The sequence below is a fragment of the Rhinolophus hipposideros genome (assembly GCF_964194185.1).
Source record: "Rhinolophus hipposideros genome assembly, chromosome: 11".
Lineage (NCBI taxonomy): Eukaryota > Metazoa > Chordata > Mammalia > Chiroptera > Rhinolophidae > Rhinolophus > Rhinolophus hipposideros.
The window spans coordinates 64,600,602-64,627,958 of record NC_138057.1 but is presented as its reverse complement, the minus strand read 5'-3'; the positions used below and the strand labels follow the sequence as shown (position 1 = coordinate 64,627,958).

General features: G+C 39.5%; 1 protein-coding gene across 4 annotated transcripts in view; it reads right to left on the bottom strand.

The window, feature by feature from the left end:
* The window catches only part of KIAA1958, a 129,397-nt gene that overhangs the window by 84,836 nt on the left and 17,204 nt on the right, over nt 1-27,357 (bottom strand). For 2 of the 4 annotated variants that reach the window (XM_081065402.1, XM_081065400.1), the window contains exon 2: nt 4,681-4,834. The exons of the other annotated variants lie outside the window; for them this stretch is intronic. The gene's annotated coding sequence lies outside the window, so the exon portion shown is untranslated. The remainder of the gene's footprint in view (nt 1-4,680; nt 4,835-27,357) is intronic. 4 annotated transcript variants of the gene reach the window in all.

Genomic DNA, 27,357 nt, shown 5'->3' with positions numbered 1-27,357 from the left:
GTGGATTTACATTAGTGTGGATTTAAGGTTTTGCTTATAGGAAGTAACGTTACTCTCCATCAAAGGCTCCAAAGAGAAGACACCTCAATTTCTCAACATGGCTTTTTGAGGCCTTTGGATCTGGATTCTGCCTGTGAGGCTTACCTCTCAAGACTAATTCTTTCCCATTCGAAAGCTTCGCTTCCACTACATTAGACTCATTCTAGTTACCCAAAATAAAGTATCTCAACTCCAGATCTTTACAAATATTGCCATTTTATTTATTCATTTTGTCAGATTAAATACTTCCCTACACAATCTTTCCAAAGTTTCTCACTCCTTGGCACTACTGAGATTTTGGGCTGAATAATTCTTTGTTGTGGGGGAGGGGGGGTTCCTGTGCATAGGATATTTTACAGCATCCCTGGCCTCTACCCACTGGATACCAGAAGCACTGTCTCCCCCCTCAAGTCGTGACAACCCGAGACGTCTCTCTCTACCCCACCTTGCTTTGAGAAACACTGATGTAAGTCATTTCTTCAACCTCCCTTTCTCACTCTACCTCCACCAAGGCTTGGTGAGGTGCCACTCCATATGCTCTCCAGGGACCCTATGATACTCTATTAAGTGTTAACTCCTTGATCATAAGGCTTATAGTTTTATTAATCATTACACTCTCAGCTCCTAGCCCACTGCCTGCCACATAATGAGGCTTCAATAAATACGTGTGGACCGACTGAATGAACAGGATCAGGATATGCAGAGTAATGTGGGCATTACAGGGAGAAAACAATGCTGAGTAAAGGCAAGAAGGTGGGGAAGTTCATGGTGTATAGAGAACAGCACATATTTTCATTTGCTTGAAAACAGAGTAGGTTAAGGAAAGTAGCAGGATATAAATTAAGAAAAATAGGTTAGAACAGCACAGAGAGTTACAAAAGCCAAACTAAAGAGCCGAAACTTTATTGGGAAGGAGAAATCAGGGGACTGAAACAGGTATTTGTGACAGTCCCATCCACATACGTAATTCATGAGTTTACATATTATCAAGCATGAGTTTCCATGTTACCCTGGCAAAAATAATGTAGCACAACTTCTGCTGTTTCTTTGGTCAACTGCTGTCCTGTGCAGCCATCCTCTGTATGCTGAAAGTGTGCGTGTAGAAAGGTGTAAGTTGTAGAGTTTGGCATGCACTTAAGGAGATCAATCATTCCCACAAACATTGACTCTAGAGTGCTGAGTGGATTACAAATGTCCAACTTTTGGTATGCTGAACTGAGATTCAGCAGCTCTGGGCTGTAAGTCCCTTCACCAATCTTGATTCATTTGTTTATTTATACACCACCAATAAATGAACACCTACAGTAAATCCTTGCTTAACAACAAGTTCGGTGACTTGAAGCAAAACAACTTATAATGAAACCAATGTTACCATAGGCTAATTGATGTAAAGAAGAGTTAAGTTGCTACAGTATCTTTGTTATAATGAAACATCATTCAATACAACCTGCAGTATTCTCCTCCAAGCATTGTGCTCAGTACCAGAGATGCGCATTCAATAAGGCAGATGTGATCTCTATTCCCACTGAGTTTAAACTCTAGCAAAAATGCCTACAATTAAATAAGCAATCATAAACAGTGTGGCGCGAGTTAGTGAGGAAGTTACTAGAACTCCAGGTTCTTTAGCAGTAAAATAATAAAGGGGTTGAATGGTGGTTCCTGAGGATCCTATCAGACCTAACATTTACTTCAAGTCTAATAGTATAGAAAAATTGGAAAATTTTTCAAATTGCTAAACATTTTCTCCCGTTTTATAGTAAAGAAGGCCACAGATAAGAAAAGGGCTAACAAATGAATCTAGCATACTATGGAACTGGAAAGAGGATATGAGTATACAAAAATGGGGTACACAGAGGAAAAGAAGACATCTTTATTAGGACAAGACACACACAGACAAGCGTTCACATCTATCACCTTTAACTATTTACCGGGCAAAACAGCAACACAAACATAATAGGGAAAATCAAAATATTGTAGGAAATCTATGTTTCAATGACTTGGCATGTTACTTGAATCTCTTACAAATATTATGATAATCCATAATAAGGTATTTCCATGACAGGTATTTCATATATTTATTCATTAAAAAAGAGTAAGCATCTTCTATGTGCAATAAATTGTACTACATACTACAGCATAGCAACTATAAATCAGACATGGGTACTCACAGTTTAGTGATAAGCTTAATGAAGGAGTAAAGCATTTTACAGAATTTTTTGTAGAAACATCAGAAAATTAATATCACATGTAAAACATCACATAACCAAGATGTTCACAAGATCTGGCCCACTCAGTATCTATTTACATTCAATGGTTGGTTACTCAGACTTGTACGTGAAGTAGATGGTCATTTCTGAGTATCCACAGAATGTTAAGAGATTATAGTAATACTTTTTCCCCCCAAAAGATGTGCTTATAGTGTGTGTGTGTGTGTGTGTGTGTGTGTGTGTGTGTGTGTGTGTGTTATAAGTGGGTTGAGAAACTTGGGTTGTTGCTGGCAGGAAGCATCTGGGTGAGCAGTCTTTAAGCTGTCCAGAGCTCCAATCTACTCAAGGTGAACACAGACCATGAAGAATGCTTAATTTATGAGCTCTCAGGGTAGAAAACTGAACCTGAACATTTCTAAACTACCAAAACTTAAAGAGGAGGTAAGAAACTCACAAAGAAAGCCATGGGATTCCCAGTTTCCCTCTATTTTGAGTTAAGCGCTATCATTTTGTGGATGGTAACTGGGCTAAACTCCTCAGCCGACAAATACTACCGATGCAACAAGAGAAAATAGTAACCTTCAGAGTATCATCAGCTCCAAGTTTGAAAATATATTAAATTATCCTATAGCAGAAGGAGACGTGCCACCCAGGTTTACCCTAGATGTGTTTCCAATCTAATATAAGTGGCCCCCACAGGTTAATGTTGCTGCTGATGTGAATGAGAAGGTACAGGAAACACCTCCTGTGGCATCTAGCACTTCCTAAGATGACCCAAACCTTTCAGTGGCCGGCAAAGCCCATTCTGAACTGACCCATTCCAAGTTCTCTATTCCATACCTAAACTAAAATCCACTAATAAATATTAGATAACCACCCTTTTAGTTATAGTCATACTTGGTAATTTTGTATTTGGTTGCTAAAACTTCCTTTTTAATCAGTATTTTGTCTCAAAGAAGAGAAGATGTGGTGCTTAATACCTATTAGGTATTTGGTATGTAATGCAGTATAACTGATAATTCTTTCATCAAATAAGACTTTGAGAAATGAGTATGTGTGCCCACAAAAAGCACAAGAATATAAATAGTAGTCTTATACCAGTCCCAAACTGGAAACAACTCAACATCAGGAGAATGGACTAAAATTGTGTTGCATAGTCATACAATGCACACCAATAAAAAAGAACATACTACTGATACATACAACTATAATGAATAAACTTCCGAAATATTATGCTCAGTGAAAGAAGCCAGGCACATCAGAATACGTATTGTATATTCCATGTGTATGCATTTCAAGAACAGGCAAAACAACCTACAGTGAGAGAAGTCAGAACAATGGTTATCTGGGGGGGGGGGGGAGCGGGTAAGTATCCACTAGGAAGGGGCACACAGAAACTTTCTAGGGTAAAGAAGGTGATTTACATTTTACTTGGTGGTGTTCATATGGTGTATACATATGTAAGAATTTATTTTTCAATACATGGCTTTTATTGCATCTTTAAAATATCACAAATAAGTCTGAGGAACCATCTTTTATCTTGTTGTTTCTGTAGCCAGACAACTTAGATCTTATTCATCGGCCTGCTGAAATATTGTTCCTTTCTCAGAAACAGATACCATCCCCAAATTTTTCTGATATCCTTGTTTTTAACTTTTGTGACTTGTTTAATCAAAGCAGATGAATTTGATACAAGTTCAATGTCTTTTCTTTCAAGAATTAAGTCATCTTTCTGGGCTTGAGATAATGAACAAGCAATGCCTGACCTCACCCGAACCCTGTGGATGTATTTTTCCCCCAAGAAATTTCAGATTTCAACAAGAGAACCATTTCCCTGAACAACGATGCTGATGGGGAAGTGAGCACACATAGACCTCATCTTGTAACGGACGCCCAGGGTAACACCCTTGATCACATTCTGACTACGGAGAGTGTGAACAGAAGCCAGTTCCTTTCTATCTCCCCATCACTGGTCAACCCGGAGTCTCTTCTTTTTCTTTCCAAGGAGACTGAGTTCTACACTGATGTGACTGAAGTACCTTCACAGGGTGCCACTGGGCGTTTCACAATAACTGTGCGTCTCTTCAGAGTGATGTTGACATCTTCTGGAATGTCTACAGTCTGATTGCTGAGAATGGTCTTCATTCTCGCAATAGATGTGGCAAAGAGCCATATGCAAGAATTTATCAACCTATACACTTTTAAGATTTGTGTATTTTGCTTTATGTAAATTATATCTCAGTTAAAAAACAAAGACTCAAGATGTAGAGGCCATAACTGGAGTATGGTTTTCAAATGTAGGTGGTCCAACCATAGAAACCACTCTACTGCTAAACTATACAGTCTTATGAATGTAACCCAAGGGGAGATGAACAGGAACTTGAAATAACAATGTCTGGCTACATTCACTGCCTGACATACTAGTCTCATTTACCTGAGTACTTTGCTCCTTGGATGCCATGCAGTGTCATCATGTCTAACAGGTGCCATCATTTCTTTAGTGTCATTAATCCATCTTCTCTGAGTACTCAGATAGCCCAGCTGTTTTCAATATCCTCTTTCTTGTCTTGGTTTTCCCAGAATAGATGCTGTAATAAATAATGATTCATCTCATGTTGAGGGAGAGGGCTCTAAATTAATTTGCCAAAAATTATTCACTAGGAGCCAATTTGTAAACAGATCAATTCACTGAATGTACCAAATTTAAACTTTTTCATTTATTAAAGATTTCAAGAGAATTTTAATATTTGCTTCATAGCAGTTTAAGCACTATTTAATCTGTAAAAAGCAGAGCTGGAGTTTAGTTTTCCTATAAATATATTCCTCATGAATATATTCAATAAATGTGAATATATTCTTCATAATGATTATATTCGTGAATATATCCTTATGAATATATTCATGAATATATTCTTCACTGCCCTAGGGAAAACATTTTAATGCAGTTTTAAATTAATGAATATCAATATATTCATGACCATTTTCATAAGTTTATATTCATATTGATGAGCTATGTTCTTCACCATATTGGGCATTTGTGAATCTAGTTTAAAATTTAATGAATATCAATACATTCATTAAGACTGTATTCATATTTTCAACAGCATATATTCATATTCATGCGCTGTACTCTCGATCATATTTGGAAATTTTTAGCTCAATTCAAAATTTAATGAATATCAAGATTCATTAAGAATATATCCATATGAATATAATCATATTCATTGTGTATATTCAAGCAGAGTATATTCACAAGGCAACTAACTCATCCAATAATTTTAACCTTTGACAAAATGAACATTCCGAAAAACAGTTCTAAGAAGAACATAATTATTTTTATTGGTGACTTGGCACACTTCCTTCTAGGAGGGCTTTTCTCTCTAAGCACACAAGCCTCAGGATTTACCCCGTGAAACTCATCTGGGCACGCCCAGTGGTATCCCAGTATTTCCCAGACCTCACAGGCTTTGCAATATCTGTTTTTCTTGTTTTACTCTAACACACTGAGTTGGTATATATACAGGATTAGCAGGTTTTTGGTCTGAATGTAAGAACAACTTCTAGCAGTCCCATCAATTGATTGTTATTCTCTACCTTTAGGTATTATTTCTGTTCTACTTTTTAGAATGTTTTTGGTTTCACTGGGCAAATCCTGGGGCTCATGTGTGCTTCGAGATAAAAGCCCTTCTGGATGGAAGTATGTTTTTCATCAATTTTTTTTTCATTTAATTCTCTGATTTGACTGCTCTGTTTTACTTATTTTAAATTTTTAAATTTTTTTTTTTATATTGGGGAATAATGTGTCTCTCCCGGGCCCATCAGCTCCAAGTCATTGTCCTTCAATCTAGCCATGGAGGGTGCAGTCCAGCTCCAAGTCCAGTTGCCGTTATTCAATCTTTAGTTGCAGTGGGGTGCAGCCCACCATTCGAACCAGCAACCCTGTTGTTAAGAGCTCGCACTCTAACCAACTGAGCCATCCGGCCACCCCTTACTTAACTATTTTAATGTTAGAAGAAAACATCTTTAAACCAATAAACAATATTTATCAAAAATCATAAGACCTTAAAACTGGAACAAGAGATTGGTATCAAAAATAAGGAGGCCTACTCATGATAATTATTCAAAACTTTTAACTGTGCTAGCCTATGCAATAAGGCAAGATGACAGAAAAAAGTATTAGAAAAGAATCACAAAACCAGCATTATTTCCAGATGATATGCCTGTCTACCTAGAAAAAAGGGTAATGGATTTTTAAAAATTGAATAAACAGATAACATGAAATCCCAAATAGCTTAGAAATTTAATTTAAACAAAAACCAAAAGGACTAGGAAAATAATTTCATAATTTTGGAATGTTTAAGGCATTTTTCTCTTTAAGTATGAATTAAAAATTTTAATATGTAAATATTACAATAATGCGATCATAGAAAACATTCTAGTGAAGCTTTTGTCCTAATTTTTTATTATTATCAAACATTGATAAAAGTTGATAGACTAGTAAAATGATTACCCATATAACCCCCACAGTCAACTATTGTTAATAAATTTTCATATTGTAAACTTTACATATTTTAGTTTTTTCTACTACCTGATCATTGTAAAATATTCAGTTAATGCAGCAAAAGCTACAACATGGATGGACCTTGAAAACATTATCCTAAGTGAAATAATCAAGTCATAAAGGACCACACATTTCACTTATATGAAATGGGTAAAATAGGCAAATCTATAGAGACAGAATGTAGATTAGTAGTTGCTAACAACTGGGAGTGAGTTTGGGGGGAAAAATGGAAGTAAATGCTAATGAACAGCAGGTTTCTTTTTAGGGTGATGAAAATGTTCTCAAATTGATTGTGGGTGATCAGGTTGCAAAACTCTACACTAAAAACCATTTTATTGTATAGTTTAAATACGTGTATTTAGGGTATATGAAATATATCTTAAAGTTGATATTAAAAGCAAGAAATTATAGTTAAATCAATTGACCCTAAAGGAGTTCCCCAAAGTAGGCTTGAGTAAAGAAAGCAAGATGCAGAAAAACGTACATATAATTTCATTTTTGTAAAACAATGACAAAACTGCACATATGAATATGTGTGCATGTAATTATATGAACATGGAATAAATATGGAGGATACACACTACCTAGGTTGTCAATATGGGTTTCTTAGATGGGGGTGCTAATGTGGGGAGAGGTCCAGTAGAGGGGAAGGAAGTATTAGCAAAACAACATAAGGACTGTTTAAACAAACTGCACTTAAAAAGAAGCCCATGATGTGTCATGTCTGCAACTTACTTTCAGGAGTTCAGTAAGAAAATGTGTCTGTATACATACATAATTTCATATACACATATACCATATTTCCCCGAAAATAAGACCTAACCGGATAAAAAGCCCTGGCATGATTTTTCAGGATGCTTGTAAGTAATATAAGCCCTACCCCCAAAATAAGCCCCAGTTAAGATGGTCAGACAGACAGACGCATTTAGTATATCCGTTGCAACACAAGAAGGATGTATTGAATTATAAAATAGTATTAATATATAATTAAATATAAATAAAAATATTATTGACATTAATACTTAAAATAAATGATAATACACATTATAATTAAGTATCTGTAAATACCCAAGCAGGCGCCTTTGGACAAGAGGTAAAGGCCTATGTAAACGGATGAACTCGAGACTTTTTGCCTAATGACCAATCAGAGTATAGACACAACATACAAATAATGTGGGCACTTGATACGAACAGACGTTGTTGTGTCCAATATGAATCTTCATAAGTCAATATATCGTGTGTTGTAACGGACACACTTAATGCACTCATGTGAAGTAAAGAAATATTTTCTGAATTTTGGTGCCTGCAATTTTTCGTCACTTTTGTGTGGACCATCATTCTTAACTGTCATCATTTTTGTTGCCACTCCTGTCTCATAAGTCTTCAGTTAACACTTGATTTAATGGTAGATTTAAAGGGAATAATATTTTGCCCCCAGACAAGATGAGTGCAAAAAGAAAGAGCTATTCTGTCTAGTACAAGAAAGGAAATCACGGAGGACTCCCGGGGAAAGAATCTTACGGCTTTCTGCAAAGAGAAGTTGGATCTCCGAATGGTCTGAAAACGGCAAGCAGAGTACGATAACCTCAGTCAACAGGTGGATGAGGGAAATGCTAAGAAGTGCAAGTATGGAGTAGGTCGGCAAACATTATTTCCTGAGCTGGAAGACATCATCTGTGAATGGACTGCTGACAGGAGAGCAAAGGCTTTGGTTGTGTGCAGGGTTGATATTCAAGCATTTGACCTTGCAGTGGCACCACAGTTAGAAATATCCCAAGAAGAATTCAAAGCATCACAACACTGGCTGGATGGCTTCCTTCAGCAATAAGAACTATCTCTAAGATCGACAACACTGTTCGAGCTGGAAGATACCGAAGTTATTCAACGTGCACTTTCATTCAAGTCCTATGTTGATGGCATCAACTTTTCTAAATACCAGCTCTCCTACATGATTGCTATGGATAAAACTGTCGTGTTTATGGGTCAAGGATCTCAAACGACAATTGATGAGAGGTGGTGGGTGCCTCATCAATCTACATTCCCTCCACTGGTTATGAAAGTGCACATTAATTGTATTTTGGCATTTCGTCTGGATGGAAAGAAAGCCCCACCTCTAATCATCACTTACTAAGGGCAAGAAAGATAAGGTTGAACGTGTTTCTGGAATTTATGTTCTTGAAACCAAAAAAGCCTGGTGCACACAAGCAGTTATAAGGAAGTGGGTCGATTTAATGCTGTCACTTTTTTTGCAAGGTGGCCAAAGAGGTCTGCTAGTCTGAGATCCAGCCAGCACTCACTATGCTAAAGACACGAAGAACTTCTTTGCAGAGAGAAGAATAGATCAAATAATGATTCCTGCAGGAATGACTGCCTATCTCCAGACTCCTGATATTGCAATGGTCCCTGACGAGCCATTCAAGGACCCTTTGCGCATGGAAATCAATGACTACACTGAAAATAGAAAGGAGAGAAATCAGCGTGGAAACTCTGTGAAGCCTCGCCTGCAAGAGGCCGTGACTTGGGTGAAGAATTCATGGGATAAAATCACTGACAGCTGTGTTGCCAATGCACGACGAGCAGCCTACATGGACAAGAAGGGCTCATTTAAGGAGAGCTCTATTGCTGGACATGAGACATTGGTTCTACAGGAAATGGAGTCCCAGGAAGTTCAAGCAGGAATTCGTTTTGGAGAATTATGACGATGTTGCAGAAGAAGATGACATGACTGTATTTGAATAAATGTAGATTTTTGTACATGAATAAATGAACAAATGTAGATTGTTGTACATGAAAAAATAAGACAGCCCCAGAAAATAAGCCCTAACGCATCTTTTGGAGCAAAAATTAATATAAGATCCAGTCTTATTTTGGGGGAAATATGGTATATGCACACCTAAAGATGGAGAGATAAAGCAAATATAAATAACCAAATGTTAATAGTTTATTATATCATACACAATTATTTCTCAATTTTGAAACAGTTTTATGAACTGACAGCCAAGTTTTCTTGCAATGAATTTTAAGGGCTATTTTGAGAGCCATTATTAAGAAAAGAGGCATTATAGTTTTGTACAGTTCATGATTATCCTTTTAGTGTGCTGATAAATCCCATTATGAAGAATTCATGGGCACTCTACTGAAAGGTACGCTTGCTTATCAAGGCACAGGGTAAGCTTATCCCATGCACAGTGGCACGCAACAGACTGGAGAAATTAATCCCACTGACACCATGAAATGAGACGACTACAATGCAGACCAAGTTTTTGATGTTGCCATCCTAATTTCAGAACTAAGCTGCCAAATGCTGTGGTGATCCCACCACTGATTTACATACACATCTGAATCTTCTATTAAAACAGACTAACCTTCAGGAGGCGACCAGGGAAATGACCACTCCAGTCCCTATTCTCTTGCATCTCATATTTCCCAGTGACAGAAAGAACAGGAGGTTGGGCACTGGCCATTCAGGACAACGGTCCTATTAGAAAAAAAGGAATTTTCCTCTGGCTTAAGAATTCAAAAAAGAAGTCCCTTTGAATGTATCTCTAAATGTTAAGTTAAAAAGAAAAGTATGGTTTACTTTACTTAAAAAAGGGGAGGGAGGCTTTACCAAAAGAAAATAAATTTAAAATGCATCTGCCTTTAATTATGGTACCTTTGCAAATTTTTTGAAGACTGGAACATAAAACCTATAAAATCTATAAACTATAATCTATAAAATCTATAAACTATAATCTTCTACACCCCATCCTGGGGACACCTAGTGACATCAGCCTGCTAAAGCTATATACAGTGGCTATATATATATCAGCTTCCAGGCCTCAATTCACCTATCCGTCACCACTACAAAAATGTCAAAGCAGCCAGATAATGCTAGGTATTTTTAATCCAAAGAGGCTCCTGAAGGTATGGACTGAGGCCGTTGGTCTCCTACGGGAGGCTTGTGAGGCTGCCCCTCCCACTGTGGTCTCAGCAGCCACCCACCGGCCAGGCAGGCTCCCTGTGAAGCCATTAGGGCCTCAGCCTCCAACCACCCCACCCCACCCCACCCCACCGAGCAGTTGTTAATCAAATTGTGGTTTCAGGACATCAACCCTGAGAGTTAACCCTTATGGTCTGACCCACCAGTGTGTACAACCAAAGTAAAAATCCATCTGATACAGATTTTTCAGAATGAAATAAGATATATTTAAAAATTTGTAAACTGTGAAGTGTTAATATTACAAAAATAAGAACTGGCTCTTCAGATCATCTGTGGAGAAAACCAACCCGAGTTACAGATTATTTTTTTTTAAGGCCTTTTAATTTTCATTATCTGGAACGGAACAAACAAATGAGTACTCAGTAGAAATCCTTGCAGTATATGCTTTATCCTAAATGCAAAAAATTCCCTCATTTCCTCATTAAACAGTAATTTTTTTTTAATTGGAAAATAACATAAAAGCCATGTCACACTACCTAACAGGCATTCACTGTTAATATTCTGATATTTTCTTCTAGTTTTTTATTTGTACAAGGGTTAAGTTAGTTTCCTTTTAAACAAAGTTGTAATCAAACTAAACATTACTATATATATCCTGTTATCTTAAGCATTTCCCATGTTCTACAATCACTTGCTATATATTATTCCATCAGGGGTAACTCAGAATAAGCTGAACATACAATATATAATGGAATTACTGACAGTTCCATAACAAGTTTCTGAAATATTTAGTTAGAGATAAACATATGAAGAATTCCAGGCTTCTAAAAGCTAAACTTAATTTCTGGCAAGCATACTGGTAATTATAACCAAAAGCCAAATATTATGGAGTCCTTTTTTTAGACTAAGCAATCTTACCACTCAGCATATATAATCACTAAAATACTTCCAGCATAATGATATCTGTTCAGCTACTGGCAACCATAAATGTCCCTGAAAGCCAGAGAAATGTAAAACTTCTCTAATATGATTTGCGAAATGAAAGTTATGTCTGAGAAAACTGAAGTATAAAACTGGTCAAAAACACACTATATATCCTGAGAAAATTCATACTCAGATATATTTCCACCTATGAGAAGTAGTTACATAAATCATCACAAAAAAAACAATCTGAAAAATTTTATCTATTTAATAGTCTGAGTTCATATAAGCACATCAAATTATTTTCAAATTCTATACAAAATCACTGAGGGTAAATTATTTACATTTTCAAAAAAAGAAAAAAGATATTTACACACCCCTATAAAACCAGAAAATAAGGAAATGCCCAAAAAACAAACTGATGGGAGCATGCCAAAGGGACAAAGGAGCCAACTCAAAGAGTTCCCAATGGCCAAAGCTAGAATAATGTGAGCAACAAAATACATAAAATAATACTGGGTTATATAAAACAAAGTACAAAATAAATATAAGTGACTGACTAATGAGAACTAACAAATCTACTTATAGAAAAATGCCAAATGAGTTTTATAAATACTACCCCCTGAAGAAGGTGGAGCATAGCTTCCTACCCTTGTGTAGACTGCACATAGTGACTTCCCTCCAAAAAGTATGGGGGGAGGGTGGCGAGTACTTTACAGTGTAAAACCTGACAAACATTACCTCAGCCAAGTGATCAAGGCATCGACAGTGATAATTCATGTTGACAGCATGTACCATAGATATGATGCATTTTATCTCTGGGGTCTTCTTCCCAAGAACCCATAATCCCCAACTAACCATGAGAAAAATATCAGACAAACCCAAATTGAGGGATGATCTCCATTCTACAGAATACACCTGTACTACTCATTGGCCAAGATAATCCAAGTCTGAAAAACTGCCAAAGCTCACAGGAGTCTAAGAGGGCATGATAACTAAATGTACTGTGGTATGGTGGGCGGGATCCTAGCCAGAAAAGGGACATTAGGTAAAAACTAAAGAAATCTGACTAAAGTATGGACTTTAGTTAATAATAATGGATCAATGTTGCTTCATTCATTGTAACAAATGTACTATTCTAATGTAAGGGGAAACTGGGTATGGGAACTCTGTACTATCTTCGCAACTTTTCTGTAAATCTATAACTATTCTAGAATTATATATGATTGAAATGAATATATAGGTAGAGACAGATCATACACCCATCTAAGTTTTAAGAGAGCAGGGACTCTGTTAGCACCCTTTCTGGCACTCAATAAACGTTTCTGGAATGAATAAATGAACATACATGTTTTGTGACACTATTTTTATTTCTATAACTCCACCCACAAAAAGGATGTGGGAAAGTATTATCGAATACTGGTCAAGATTCATTAATGGAGGCATTCAACAAACATTTACTATATATTTACTATAATCTAAAAACTATGCTGGATGTTGGGAATTCAAAAACAAGTAAGACATATGAAATCCAGTCTAATCGTGAGGAAGAAAGTTGTAATGATAGGTGATAATGATAGAAAATGATTACATATAAAGTGCTTGCTTTGGGTATCATTGGAGTACATACCAGGGGCATCTAGCCCGGCATGGGATGGTAAGTGGCAAAGGATTCGTAAGCAAAGAAAGTCAAGCAGGACCAAACCAACTGATGAGAGTAGTGCTATGACAGAGAATTATAGGAGAGACCCAGTGAGGGTGGTCAGAGAAGGCCTTTCTGAAAAAGTGATGCTTAAGCTGAGAACCAAGAAATACAAAGGAGGAGCAAGTCATACGAAGTAGAGTGTGGGGCAAATTACACGCAAAGAACACTAAGTATAAAGACGCTGAAGTAGGAAAGTGTCTTAATGCCTAGACAATACTGTCTATTTAAAACCTGAGATGAAAAGGTTGGTGTATAAACATTAGTCCTGAATGAGTTCATCACAAACACTTCCAAGGCTTACAGAAACAGTAACCTCAACCTGTTTAGCACCTCCCAGAAATTACGAAAGGGATTCCTTTCTTGAAACTTTATAGAACAACATATATATATATATATATATACACATACATATATATATACACATACATATATATACACATATATATACACACACATATATATACACACACATACACATATATATACGAGTATACAGAGGATGCCAAAAAATGTATACACATTTTAAGAAAGAAAAATTGTGTTAAAATTGTAATACTCAATATATACTGATAACAAAAGATGAATACAAGTCACGTTAGACTTCTGCAATTACAAGAGGTGCTCAAAGTGGTTACCATCAGCATCCAGACACTTCTGATTATGGCGAACTACTGCTTGAGCCACGTTGACCGAAGTGTCCATTTGTACACATGTTTTTGGCACCCCCTGTCTATGGACACCGAGACCCCTCCCAGTCAATGATTAGGATGGCACTGGGAGCATTCATTGATGGCGACATATCAGAATAACTTCTCCCATGGTCCTTCTTGGCAGTGCCTGAATCCCTTTGTGCTATGCCTTCTCTTCCAGGCTCACCCAGATTCAGGAAGTTGAGGCTCTATCCGTTTGTACTCTGGTTATGCAATGCAACAAGTTGCCAAACAGCAAAACAACCAATGACAATGTGGCTTCTCTCAATCAGGGGAAGCAAAACTGGAATCCTACAAGGACTAGAAAATTACATAAAAAAGAAATATGTAATAAATTCCCCTTCATATAATAGGTACTAGGCAAAATTACTTTTACATATGAATAATTGCAGCAATAAACACCAATAAAGCAGGAGTAATGGCATCATTAAGAACAGCCAAATAATTCAGGCAATGAACAGACCACCGGTGGTCCCCAGAATCAGTCTACTTCACCATTACTGGGATCATACCATTATGAATAAATGAAAACCACAGGAAATGCTCATTTTCTCTAGATTTGTATGCTTGTGGGGAGGTCAACTGCTGTGGATTCCAGGAGATAATGTATTTCTAGCATTTATGGTCCTGTGAGGATGGGCAATGAGTAACTGATTGGAAAACAGAGCAAAAGAGAAAAGGAAATGTGTCAAATGTCAACTCATAGCCAACACAGTAAAATGTTCTCTGATTATTCAGTATATAGAACACTGACCCAAATACCTTCACTGAGGAAACCATCTCTGACACACAAGTTAAAGAATCAACGTGTATTGAGCCTACAATGTGCTGCAATCTGCTGTGGAGGGAAATCTGGGGAAATAAAACATAAAACACATACCAAGTCTCTTTAAGGAGACTGTAGTCCAAAGACGGCAAACCAATTGGTTAAGAATATAAATGAGGATTTTTATCAGAAAAACAAGTCTATCCATAAAGGAATTAAGTTCTCAGGCCACCCACAAAAATCTCATGTAGCCCATTCTGCTGACCAGAAGTATAGAATCCTGCTATATAATACAGCCAACTAGAGTTTTTATTATTTCTATGAAACAATGTAATCCGAGTTACCACAGACGGCAAGCCCTGACTCCTTTGGAGCCCTGCCAGCAACAACCACAAGGTGCCAGGGCAGCATCAGCGTCTTTAAAAATACTAATCCTCTTCTACAGGGGCTATTTGAACTTAAAATCATTAAAATGAAATGTAACGAAAAAGTCGGTTCCTGGCTACCACATTCCAAGTGCTCAACAACCTCATGTGGCGATAATGGCTGCCCTACTGGACGGACAGTGCAGGAAGATTTCCATCATCGCAGCAAGTTCTCCAGGACAGCACTGCTTTCCATCTTTAGGAAGAAAGGCTTCTCACTCTTCTAGAGCATCAGAAGAGAAAGCAGCTCTCCGTGCATAGATAGTGATGATGGCAGCACAACTATGTGAATGAACGTAAAGTTACTGAACTGTACACTTAAAAATGGTTAAGATGGAAAGTGTTATTGTATGTATTTATCCAAGAAAAAGCAGTTTGCTCTCTGCTACATTCTCTCTTTATATTCCAAGGTGTGGCACAATTTGTAACTAGTCACTAAACTGGACCCCCTTCAAGTATGAGGCCCATCAAAGCCAAGAATTTCTAAGTGGTTATGAGCAAACCAATTAAAAAAAAAAAAAAAGCGCCAATTCCTGAAGTCGAGTTCTTCTGTCCATGCTTTGGTTTTCTGAGTTTTCACATGTCCTTGGTTGGGTCATAGATCCATCACATTTTATTTCAACATTTTATTTGTAACTAGACCCCTCCTCAAATCTCACACAAACACAAGTCTCTCCTTCGGAGCTTTGTTAATCCCTTGTGACAGCAGTGCCACTGGTGATAGGCCATTGGCTTTGGATACGTGGAAATATGGATGAAAAATGATCAGCTGAAATTAACAGAAAAAATAAGATGGGGTGGAGGGGAACACACACATACACAAAATCCCATTCTTTAAAAATTCAAATTAGAAAGAGTAAGTTGGTTTGCTAGAACAAGAGCAGCAAAAGCCTTGTGTGTACGTGCAGATGGGAGGTGGAGGAGGGTTGGGGGGGGGAGCAATGGCCCCAAAGTAAGAAGAGCTCCTTAACCACCTATAAACCCCAGTGCTCTCTCGATTATGAAATCTTACTCAAGAGCCTTGCCTTAAACCTATTAGGGGTTTGCATATTTTGTACATTCACCACTTGGGGCATATCTGATATATGCAATGGCTTCTAGGAATATAACTCCCCCCACAAACAATACCTATTCACCCATGAGGTCCAAAAATAAAAACAAAGCCATCTGAATCAGAGCCAACTTTATCACTGTATCTCCATCTTGCCTTTCGTTTTAGCATTTTCTTGAAATATAGAAAAATACTAACAACTTCATCAACCATGCTTAGGACATGTACACGGAGTATTCTGTGGTTTTGCTGAAACACCCACACTTGCTTTCTTAATCCCACCAGTCAGCAGTCTATAAACATGGAACAATTGGCTTCTGAATGAAGCCAACACGCCTGAAATGGCATCATATGTGTGATGTGGGCTTGTGTGCACCATCTGGCAACCCACTCAGATTCACTGTTGATGCTGAATAAAACTACTAGCTCTTCTTCAATCCTCAAATCTCAAGCTACTTGCAAATTTCCATTCAGGGCAAAGTTTCTGTGAAATCTGTTAAGACATAGTAGGGCAAGTGTAAAGGCTAATTCAAGAGAAGTTCCAGATACACATCACCTCCTAGATCTTCTCTGCTACACACAGTGGTTCAATACACCACGCCCAAGCTTTGGCCTCAGACAGACATGGTTCAAATCTTGGCTCCAGCTATCACCGTGTAACTTGGAACAATTCACTTAACCTCTGAGACTCTCAATTTTCCCATGTATAAGATGAAACTAAAAGTAACAGAACTTTAGTTTTGTGGCTGTAGTAAGATAATATGTAATAAGTAAATATGTAATGAGATAGTATGTAGTAAGATAACAGCAAGAAGCATATGCTGGAGATTAGATCCACACAATGAGAATAAGCTCCTGCACTGGTGCCCTCAGCAGCTATTCCGAGGACCCACGAGAGGCTGAGCCAAATCCTGAATTAGTACATCCATCCTGCCCAGCTTTAGACTCGGGGTTGGGTAAGGGGGATGATTGTTAACAGCTGTAACCAAGGATCAAGCCACAGAAAAGTAGGTATGGCAAGTGGAAATAAGGAAGCTGGTCCCAAATGAGTCCACAAGGACCAGGATTCCGAGGTCAAAGCAAGCAACGGGGATGACTGCAAAGCAAGCAAGCGATGATTTCACATGTCAAGCCAATCGTAACTGTGGCAGGGAACCAAGAAGCAATGATCCTGGCCCCTTCAAAGGCACGAGGAGCTGAGACAGGTGTATGAAGAACAGGGACTGGATAGATACCAAATGGGATTCAGGTAAAGGGAAAGCAGGCCCTGAGCTGCTTAGAGACGGTAGAGATACTAAACAAACAGGACAAGGTTAAGACTTGGGTGGCTGTGGTTGGGGAGCAGTACTGGGAATAAAGAACTAAAACAGAATATGAGATACCTTATCTGCAACATGAAATACTGGAAGACAACAAAGATGGTCTCCAGTTTCTTAGGGAAAAGCTCTTTAAAACCAGAATTCTACGCCCAGCAGTAATCATTCAAGTGTGTGGACAAAAATAAAGACATTTCATTTAGGGGCACGTAAGGTAAAAGTATCAGACATATGCTGTTGCTTTACCAGACATGATAAATAATGCACAACTAATGCAAATATCAATTTCATCCTGTCTCTAGTTACTTGAGACTATACAACATGCATTATCTTATCTACAAATGAAGGTAATACTTCTACTCAAAGCCATTGCTAAAGACTGAATTAAATTTCCTTGGAAGTAATATACATGTTTTATGTTCATCTACCTCTGCCTTTTCTATTTTCCATCTTAAGTATTTTTAAAATGTAAAAGCAATTTAATTTGCGGCTTCCTTTCTAACCAATCTAATCAATCAAGCCAAGTGTAAAATGGCAAACAACTGTTTTCACTTTGTGATTTTCCCAAACCCACAAAACTTAAGAACTCTTTGATCTTAATTAAGATGACATAGCACCAAGGAGTCGGAACCACCTCTCTTCTATTACACTGGTCTACTTCCTGCAATATTGTATAATTAGGAACAAGAGACAAGGTGATGTATTTATAGCAGTACTTACTGAAATACTAATTCAATGTTTTAATAACCCAACAACTACATGAACAAAATCCAATGGGATCAAATTATTCTCATATAGTTATTGTTTTATCAGAAACAAGTTCGTACAATGTCACTGAACTCCAAAAGGTACACCAAAGTACACCAGCATTTCTGTTATTACTTGTAGCGATAATATGGATCTGCTCGAAATGCCTCAGAGGACAGAAGGATTTGGAATTTATTTTCATGATCACCACACCTTACACAATACTTACTCATTCAATAAATAATCACCGAATACCTGTGTACCAGGTACTAAGGAAGGGAAACATCTATAGAAATGCTTAGAAGAGTCATAAAGATAATTCAAAACAAAAAATTCCTAAAAACCTAAAAGTCATCTATTTTTGTCTTTGATAAGGCTTTTCTTACTGCGAAATTATATTTAACTACCAGGACACGTGATGTCCTGCTGATAACCAACACTTAAAAAAACTAGATCATAAAACTTCCAAATGGATTCTCAACAGTTTGGGATGCTATGAGCACAAGTTCAGACATCATAAACACCTAATTTGTGTTAAATCTCATGTTAATACGATAACAGATTAGTAAAAGCCCTATGCCTGTTTTGTAGAGCAATCAACAGAGAAATTATGAATTAAAACCAACAAAGAATAACATTTCTTCTTCTTTCTTTGGCTGACATTTCCTTTAAGAGTTTTACAGTTTTAACTCTTTTTACATGTTGTCGACCTGTTTTAGTTTTCCTATATATGGTATGAGGAATCTTGTCCCATCTGTTGAAGAGACTATTCTTTTCCCATTGAATGGACTTGGCAACCTTGTCAAAAATCAATTAGCCATGGATACATGGGTATATTTCTGGTCCATCAATTCTATCTCATTGGTCTGTATTTCTAGCCTTATGCCAATACGACACTATTCTGACTACTATAGCTTTGTAATACATTTTGAAGTCAGGAAGTGTGACTTCTCTAACTTTGTGGCTTTTCAAAATTGTCTTGGCATCTCAGGGCCTCTGGTAATTCCAGATGAATTTAAGGATCAACTTTTTCATTTCTGTAAAAAAGGCTTTTGGTATTTTGATGGGGATAGCTCTGGGGAACACTGATATGTTAGCAATATTGTCTTCCTACCTATGAACACAGGATATATTTCCATTTATTTAGGTTTTCTTAACTTTCTTTCAGCACTGTTTTATAGCTTCCAGTGTACAAGTTGTTCACCTCCTTGGTTAAATTTATTCCTAGGTATTTTGTTCTTTTATATGCTACTGTAAATGGAATTGCTTTCTTGCTTTCCTTTTTAGATTATTCATTGCTTGTGTATAGAAACACAACTGACTTTCGTACCTTGTAAGTTTGCGGAATTCCTTTATTAGATCTAGTTGCTTTCTTGTGGATTCCTTGGGATTTTCTATAAACAGGACCATGTCATCTACAAACATACATAGCTTACTTCTTCCTATGAACTCTAGTCACGGTGGCCTCCCAGCCCATCTTCTCAATTCGGGAAGCCTGGCAGCCTCCACCTGGGTTCCCCCTTCCACCAGAGTCTAGAAAGCCTTTCCAGGTGGTAAACTGGGGCAATCACAGGGTTCATCTTACTTGTTTCTCATCTCTCAGAGATCACTCACTATACTTTCATTACCTGACATCCAATGTATTAAAAATCACTGCTTAATACAGTCTGATTTAATTGTTTCAGGCATTGTGGTGGTTAATTTTGTCAACTTGAGTGGGCCACTGGGTACCCAGATATTTCATCAACATTATTCTGAGTATGTCTTTGAGGGTGTTTCTGGCTGAGATTATATTTGAACCAGTAGACTATGTGAAGCAAATTGCCCTCCCTAATGTGGTGGCCTCATCCAATCAATTGAAGACTTTAATAGAACAAAATGGAGGAGTCAGAAGGAACTCCTCCTGCCTGACTGCTGAGCTAAGTCATCAGTCTTCCTACCGTTGGACTTGAACTGAAACATTGGCTTGTCTTGGGTCTTGAGACTGCTGGCTTTCAGACTGAAATTTACTGTCCTGTTTCTCAGGCCTTCACACTTGGACTTGAACTACACCATTGGCTCTCCTAGGTCTCCAACTTGCTGGCTGCAGAATGTGGGAGTTCTCAGCCTCCCTAATTATGTGACCCAATTCCTTATAATAAATATCGTGTGTGTATGCTCACGCGCACATATCCTATTGGTTGTTTCTCTGGAGAACCCTAATAATAGGTGGGATGATAAATCAGCTCTTTGGCTAGAAGTCTAATGTTATTTTGTTTATTTTTAGGGTCCTTTATTCTAGATGTGGGCAGCTAGGGAAGATGGCAGACTCATGTCTAAAAAACCACCTTCCGAGTCTAATGTATTTTTAAGATAATATTTTATTACAAGGCAAGTAATTACAACAGTCGTGAATACTTTTTTCTTACTTTTCTATGAGATTCATATTTTTGTCATAGCCATGAGGCAAGGTTCTCTGCACTGTATGAACAAAATACAGGATACAGAAAGGGAAGAAAGCAGTGGGGAAGAGTAGAAGGCACAGACTAGGAGATGAGACTCCATATTTTACAAAACATTTTCATACATTTGTCTCTCATTTCTATTCTGAACTGTGAGACCGAGCTGTTCGGTGCTTTTAGCTTCATTGTAGAGATAAAAGAATTGGTTCAAAGAGATTGACTTACCTACGGCAAGATAATAAAGACAGGACCTGAATTCAAAACTTTTGACTCAAAATTATTTGCTCTGATATGTAATTCTGAAGTCAGGGAACACTGATTATGAAGTCACGTGGCTTCCAAATTTTCCGGGAAAAATACCTGGAATTTGGGATCAATCAGATCTGCGTCAGAATCCCTTTCACTGTATCCTTTAAGCCACTGGGACCTAAAGTCAACTGATCCTATCATGTTTTCACTGTTCCAATGCCCTACCCTCCTTTATGCAGCTTAGATTTCATAGAACATCATTTAAAACAATCCCTTGCACACACTCAATTCCCTCATCCCTTTCTTTCTTCAACATAACCCTGTGTTTTCATATTAAACTTAAGACCACTACACTCAAGTGGGTTCTCAGGGCTACCTAGTAATCATACTCAGATCCCCAGTCCAGTAGTCCTCAAACTCTTTTGTGCATTAGAATAACCCAGAAGGCTTCTGAAAACACAGACTGTTTGCCCTTCAGAAGTTCTGATTCAGTACCTCTGGGAGGCCCAAGAAATTGCATTTCTAATGCTTTCTGATGATATTGGTGCTGCTGGTCCAGGGATCAGTTTGCTCAAATCCACTCACTCTCACTGTTCTAATTGAACATCTCTTCAAATCTCCAATTCCTTCTGCTCCATTCTCACTTTGAGGAAACAGAAGCAATCAGAAGATCATTTCCACATGCTCCCAATGTCACATCTGACAGGTCGGCCGGTAAAGGAACACGCATGGTCAGGCAAGTTAAGAAAGTTTTTATTGTAAGAGAGAAAAGTACATCGGACAGAGCAAAGACCGCAGCAGGTTGGGCTGCATGCCTAAAGGAGACTTGCAATCCTGAAGGAGCGGGTGAGGAGGGTTTTACAGGGGCTGTGCTGACAGGGTAGCATTGTTTGAACAGAAAATGTTGACTTGCCGATAGCTGTTTTGTAGTGTTTTCTGCTATCGCAAGTTTGGCTCTGTCTGCAGGTGCAGGCCAGCATTTTGTTGTTTTCTTGCAGACATGGCTCTGTCTGTAAGTCAAGGTCTCTGAGACCTAACATTCAGAGACCTAACATTCTAGCCTTGCTTGTTATTAAAAAGGAGAGGGGCCATCATATCTCTCTTCTGTAGCTGCTTCAGGCTGAATGGGGGCGGCGAGAGGAGGGGACATTGTGGAAGGGGCTGGTAATGTTGTAGGAGAAGCATTTTACGGACAGCTCCATTTGCGAACATCTGGAGTCGGCCCTGCAGGAATTGGGTGAAAAGGCGGAGGAGGCAGGGAAGGAAGGCTAGGACCAAAAAGGATAATGGTTAGAGGCCCTACGAGGCGGAGAAACCAAGGGTGCCAGCCACCCATAAACCAGGGAGGGGTTCCACTGGTTTTTGTGGTGGTCTCTGTTTTTCTGGGCCTGGGCGAAGTCCTGTGACAGGGTTTGAAAGTGGTGTAAGGAGACTCCTAGCTCTGCTGTCCCTGTCCCTACCCCTACAGAGACTCCCAGTGACACTAGGAGTGGAACAGAGGAGACGGCCGTTTGTTGGCACATGAGAGTGGGGACACGTTTGATTATTATAGAGATTGATTATTGGGGGGCGATCTGAATATCTGGAGAAGGTAAAACTAGGGTGCAGGTGCCTGTCCAGTTGGTGGGGAGGCAGGCATATGTGGAGGTTCCGCAGAGGAAGAGGCCAGAGAGACCGAGGCAGGCGAAGATGTTGAGGGAGAAGAAAGGGGTTAAGGTTTTCGTGTATTTCTCGGGGAAGCCTTTCTTGTCACAAATATCAAAGGTGCCCGACACTGTGGCCCCGTGAGGAGCTGTATGGGAATGTCGGGTGTAGAGTTCGGATGTCTAAAGAGGAGTTTGAATGTATCGAGGTAAAAGTCAGCTGGGTCAGATAGAACAGGTAGCTTAAGACAGGTGGATCCCCTTTAGCGGTATGGGGGAACCATGGGGGAAGTATTATTGGGGTCTGAGGCCTCCCTAACAGTATAGGGTGTTAATGTTTATTGTTCCGGTGGCGTTGAGGCTGGGATGGGAGAAGAAGAGAGGTTGTTGGAAGAAGGAACCTGTGGAGGAGGTGGAATGAGTGAGAGAGGGTGAGATAGTGATGGGATATTACAGAGATTGGGGTCTAAGGTACCCACAGGGCTGCCAGTGGCCTGTGAGCGGGAGATATCGAGAGGGGCTGCAGTGGCAGATGGGAGTTAAGGTACTTAAGGGGTCTCGTCTAGAACATCGATGAGGTCTTTAGGTCTATGTTGTTTTGAGCTGGTATAGGCTCGGGAAGGAGTTGTGAGTGGGGGATTTAGAATGGAAGGCAGGTCCGCGTCATAGAAGAGGAAGGCAGAGGTATTAGTCTACATTTGAGCTGTTACAGGATGGTAGCCAAGAGTTGCATAGAGGTGGATAGGCAGAGCCAGCAGTGTTGAGGAAGTAAAGGGGGAATGACTGGTTTAGAAGACGATGAGTTAGGTTCCAGGAGATTAGGGGAGTAATGGTAGAGAAAGTGTGATGAGAGGGAAAAGTAACATTATGAAGACAACTTTGGGGACGGGGGCTTATGTCCCCTCTAGGGTTAAGAAGATTGGTGATGGAATCCCATGGGTAATTAAAGTTTTCTTGGAGGTAAGAGTCAAAAAAGAGCTCTAAAATGGACCTGCGGAGGTTAAGGGGAAAGGCGGAGATAATCGAGGGGATGTGGAGGGGGAGCGAAGGAGCCGGGAGTGAGGTTGGGGTCGTTCGGTTCGTGCAGCGAGGATGGGGCAGGGGCAGAGGTCACCTTCATGAGTCTCCCGGGTTTTCCTCAGGGAGCTTGTGAAGCTGAAGCCGGGTGGGGCTCAGGGCTGAGCAGCGATATTGTGGAGCCTGGTGGTCCTGTGGGGGAAGGGGGTGTCCAGGTGGTGCAGCTGTCTTTTTTCAGCCTAGAGAAGTGAAACCAGGAGGGGTGACCCAGCAGCTTGGCTGCAGTGGTGATGGTGTGAAGGATTTGGAAGGGCCCCTCCTCCTATTGTTATAAGTATGAGAGGTTGAGATCTTTGAGAAGGACCCAGTCTCCTGGGGTTAGGTAAGTGAGAGTGAGGAAGTGTCTTGGGGTCAGGGAAGAATGTGGTCTGCATGTTCCCTAAAGATCTGCCGGAAGCTAAGGGCTGGGAGGTAGTCTCCCATTGGTGAGCTATTAGGAGGGAGGTTGACTAGTAGGAAAGGTCTGCCATACATGAACTCAAAAGGACTGGGGAAGGTGGGGGCCCAAAGGGTGGTATGGATTTAATAAGGGAGATATGGTCGGCCGTGATGGCCCTGAGGGTGGGAGTAAGCTGGACTCCCAAGTAGACAACCGACGAGGTAGAGAGTTGTGACTTGTGTGGGGATACCCGGTAGCCCTTGCTACTGAGGAAGTTAAGAAGGGTAGCAGTATGGCAGAGAGAGAGTGAGACATCCACGTACTGTAGGGGTGTGTTCGGAGCGAGGTTGAGAGAGACGAGGTCAGCCACTAAGACCTGGCTGAAGAAATGGGGGCTGCCCCTGAACTCCTGGAAAGGACTGTCCATGTTAGTTATCTGGAAAGCAGGCTGTGAAGGTTAGTCCAGGTAAAGGCGAAGAGGTGTTGGGAGTGTGGATGTAAGGGAATGGTAAAGAAGATGTCTTTGAGGTCCAGGACAATGAAGTGAGTGGTATCAGGGGGGTATGACAAGAGGTGGTTTGGAAACGAAAATGGACCACACACAGCCTGATCTTGACAGGACAGTGGTATGCAGCCATAGAAGGGGTGGAGGTGTCCCAAACAACAAGATCGGCGAGGGATCTGTATCAGAGTGTGGCAGGGGGAGAGTGCGAGGAGAAGGATGGGTTCAGGGTCGGGTGGACGAAAATGCAAGGAGACTCTGAATTTGGAGAGTGGGACACCTGGGAGGGCTAGAAATGAGTAGTAAAAACCAAGTTATGAAGTGAGCAAGTTAGGGCTGTGGTAGTTAAGACATTGTGAGATATGGCCGTCAATCCTGACAATGGAGATATGGGAGGGATGAGAGGGCCCTGAAAATTCAGGGAGGGCAGAGTAGGTGGCCCCCGTGTCTATTAAGAGATTGGCTTACTTGGCACGTGAAGTTACCCTGGGCTCCACTGTTGTGATGGAGGAGAAAGCTGTGGGCCCTGGGCTCTGTCAGTCCTCCGTGGCTAAGCCAAAAAGGCTAGGAAGGTTGAGGTCAGATCCTCCTGAGGCATGGGGGATGGTGGAATGACTAGGCCACCAAAATTTGGGCAGCCTCATCTATGGACAGAAGTAAGTTAGGGGCGTTGAGCTGGAAGTTAAAAAGTTCTGATCCAAAGGGCTGAAGATGGTTACAGAGTCCCTCACAGGGATGGGCTGGAAGCCTTGCACAAGAGTCATCTGTAGCTTAATAGACTTGATTCTGGAAGAGACAAACTTGACAAGGTTAAAAAGGCAAGGTCCAAATAGGAGCAGCACAAGGATAATGAGAAGAGGAACGAGTAAAGGTGAAAGAAGGGACTATAACTAGGGTCCCTAAGACTGAGAAGGGCATTCCAGGGGGGTATAAGTAAAGAGGAAAACGAGCTCTTAAGATAAAGGTATTAAGAGCAGCTCCAGGAGTCTGGGGTTAGTTATTAGCAGTTATCAGTCCTGGGAGAGTGACTTGTCTGTTCGAAGAGGAGCTTAAGGTCTTCAGTTGGCTCACAGGAACAGAATAGTCTTTTTTCTGGGGGAGTCCTGTGGAGACTTTAATAAAACAGCTTTGATTTGAAGGGAACCAGCTGCAGACTCTTGGTAGCCTGATTAGTAGTTGGGGCTTTTGGGAGAACTGTAGAGTCCCTTCCATTTAGGAGTTAACTGAGCTGTCAGAGATCCTTCCCCCTCTAGGCTTTTAACAGTACTTGATCCCGACTTTATAACTTTATGACTTTAAGGGGCTGTAATGTGGGAGAGGTGCCAGTCCTTATATTTTGAGTGCCTGCTGGACTTTTTCCCCGTTAATAACATCGAAAATAACAGAATTAAGGTCAGAATCTAAAACAATGGGCAGCAATTAGAGCTAGGGATTAGAGGTCTCCTGACAAAACTTTTTCTAGAGTCCTTTTTAAGTCTGATTTGTTTATTTTATATTTTTCCTGAGGCAGAGGCCAATGGTAAGGAATAGGCTGAGTAAAATGAGCCCAAATTTAGGGTTTTTATCTTTACAACCGGGAAATTAACAGGCTTACCTGCCATGTCAAGAGTCACTCACAGTTCCACCCCTGTGATGAGAAGAGCTTGGGAGCTGCTGGGACCTTCAGGCACAATGGTGATCACAGCCACTTGTGGGGAGGGAGTTGGTCCTTGCTCCCTTAAGAACAGCGGGCACTCCCTCCTCCAGTGTCCTTTTAGTTTGCACTGGGCACACGGCTGGTTTGGAGGACTAGAACATTCCTTACTCCAGTGGCCTGGCACTTCCTCTTCTGGGGTTTCTGGGGTGCCCAAAAGTGGCTTCAGCCCTGGGTTGTCTGTAACTGCGGCCAAAAGTCTGGCCTGTTTCTAGCCGTGACTCTAGTATCACTGTTCTTTTATAATTTGTTTTTCCTGCCTTGGTTGTTAAAGATATTTAAACAAATTTCCTGGCCTTTTCTGGATTCTGTGGCTTTTTATTATGATGAAATGATAGGTCAGAATTGATATAATTTACTGTCAGGTGAGGGAAAATACTAGGCCAAACTTAATGAATTTACCCTAAATTATCTAGGTTTTTGGTAAAAACAGTTAAATTATTTTTTTTATAGTTGGTTATATCTGACATGAGAAGAGCACATGAACACCAGTAGTCGAATTTTGTACTAGCTTCAGAACCTTAATTTTTACTGATAACCAAAAGTAAGTAATTAGCACCTTCCTTGGTAAACTGAGGAATACATTCTGTAACCTTTAAAGCATAGGCTTTTGTAATGCAATACATGATATATTCATTAGGAGAGCTTAATTTATCTTTTAACATTCTTGTGACAAGGAGCCAGAACTAGACAGATTCAGACCTATCCAATAACTGTTATTTCAGTATTTTGTTATTTTGAAATACCTTCAGTATTTTGTTATTTTGAAATACCTGTTATTTTGAGATAATAACTTTTATCATTTAACACAACTTAATAAAACCAAGAAACCAGCCTTAATTAGTAATAAATATTTTTTTAGATCACGTGATCCTGAGAAGTAGCTGAGTTAGTTTTTATTATCTTAATTAATATAAGCACTTATTCTATTCTTAGCCAATCAAATATTATAAACTGCCAATACCATCTGGAGGCAAAACTATTATAATATATATAAAACATA